Below are 2,233 nucleotides of genomic sequence, written 5' to 3' on the forward strand. Positions count from 1 at the left end.
TCTATCCTAGACCCTGAATCATGCTGTGAGCCCAAGGCAGACAGTCAACTGCTGAACCGCCGCGCCCCCCCCCCCTCGCCCCGCCCCGCCCCCAGGTGTTCCCAAACCATTATATTCTTAAGTGTACTTTCTCGGTCATCTTATTTGCAAGACAAATGCATTTTTAGACTTGGAAAGTCTTGAATGTGGAAAACGTTTAAATAAGAGAACGTGTTGTACGAGATACTGAAAACGCGATCCAAAAAGCAATGAATTAAGTAATAGGAAATGACTGAATTAATGATATATAGCATGGTGGGAAAATGAAATAAATTACCCTGTAAGGATCAAATGCCATCGGCTCTGATTCTCTTGGCAGTAGACCTATTGGATAACCATCCAATCTCTTCTAGTTGGCCTGGGAAGAATTCCAATTGAGGGCCATTTCCCCAATGGCCATATAGCTTTTCCAGTAATGCTTTACTTTTATAGCCACAGAGAGATACGGTATTTTCCATGGGGGAGTGAGGGTCTTCGTATAAAAATCACCTGAAAATCTCTGATCAAAGGAGTTTTCCCTCAATCCACTATAGCTATCTTCATTTTCACCACCTTCTGAAGTCTGGGTTCTCCCAGGAACTTTAGTTAACTTTATCCAGAAGGTGGGAATATTGGAAACTAAATTTTCCGAACATTCTGAAGAGTCCCTCAGATATACAAGACAAAATTCTAACCAATATACACTTTGAGGGGAGAACTTTATCCGTATCCTGCCATCAGTATTTTCTACCTCTACCATCTTTGGTCCCTGGTGAAAACGCAAGGTAATCTAATCAGCTGTTCTTTCATGCACACTAACCATTTTACTCTAGTATTTCCTCCCTCTGATTGTATCTTTACCCCATTGTTCTCCCAAACCTTCCTGTTTTGAACAAACTCTTCCGTATCTTCAGGATATAAATGAACTATTTCCTTCATCTTTTGCTTCAAGACCCAATTCTGTCTTGTGAGTGATATTAGCTCTCTTACCTTCTAGAGTGGAAATGGCTCAGTCTCCCACTCTAACACACTACAGGGCCAGAGAGAATTACTGGTACTGCTGTTGTTTAATTAACTTTTTTTTCTTACTCAATTGTTATTTCTTCATTCTTATTCATTTCTTCTTATTTTTTTTTTCATGCTGTAGAATCTTTAATTAAGCATAAAGACTTCCAATCACGTCACCTAGGGACCATTTTACCCACTGCTCTGCTTGGCTGCCAGTCTCTTGTCTCTTTCCTCAGCAACGGTGAGGCAGATACCCTTTCCACGGGGAAGAGAAATCCATGGTTTGTTGCCTTTGCCAATAACAAAAATGTTGGAGAGTCAGGTGGCAAAGCTGTTGCCGTTGGCATCTTTCACGTGAACTACATCAAAAGAACCAGGGTGTCTCTCTCGGTTGGTGATCACACCAATTCTTCCCAGGTTGGCACCTCCAGTCACCATACACAGATTACCAGTATCAAACTTGATGAAATCCGTAATCTTTCCAGTGTCCAAATCAATCTGAATGGTGTCATTCACTTTGATGAGGGGATCAGGATAGCCGGTGGTGAGAGCATCAGGAGTCACCAGGTGAGGGATTCCTTTTGTTCCCACAAAGATCTTTCTCACTTTGCACAACTTATACTTGGCCTCCTCAGGTGTAATCCGATGAACAGCAAAGCGACCCTTGGTGTCATAGATTAGGCGGAAATTCTCCCCAGTCTTGTCAATGCTGATGACATCCATAAAACCAGCAGGGTAGGTGGTATCAGTTCGGACCTTGCCATCAATCTTAATAAAATGCTGCATCCAGATCTTCTTCACTTCATCCCCTGTTAGGGCATACTTAAGTCTGTTCCTTAGGAAAATGATGAGAGGAAGACATTCTTTCAGCTTATGGTGGCCAGTAGATGGGCGAGGGGCAAACACACCAGTCAGTTTATCCAGCATCCAGGGCTTTGGAGCTGCTACACGCTTCACATACTTCTTGGGACTATGAGCCATGGCTGCGATAGGAACGAAAAGAGGACCGCCTCTTTCCAGTACATGAGAAAAGACGGTCCTTATTCATTATTTTTTTTTGTTCATTCTTTATGGACACTTATGAAATGCAGCTTCAGAGTATTTTAAAATTTCCTTTACCATTGTGTCTAGTCCTCCAATTTTGTTTTCCATGTATTGGAGATGGGAGTGAGTTTCCACTTATAAACTTTTTGATGCTACTTCCTAC

General features: G+C 42.1%; 1 pseudogene; it reads right to left on the minus strand.

The window, feature by feature from the left end:
- Nucleotides 1-1,177: 1,177 nt before the first annotated feature.
- On the minus strand, nt 1,178-2,007 carry LOC477935 (annotated as a pseudogene).
- Between the last annotated feature and the right edge of the window lie 226 nt (nt 2,008-2,233).

The sequence above is a fragment of the Canis lupus genome, chromosome 29 (genome assembly GCF_011100685.1).
Source record: "Canis lupus familiaris isolate Mischka breed German Shepherd chromosome 29, alternate assembly UU_Cfam_GSD_1.0, whole genome shotgun sequence".
In the NCBI taxonomy this organism is placed as follows: domain Eukaryota; kingdom Metazoa; phylum Chordata; class Mammalia; order Carnivora; family Canidae; genus Canis; species Canis lupus.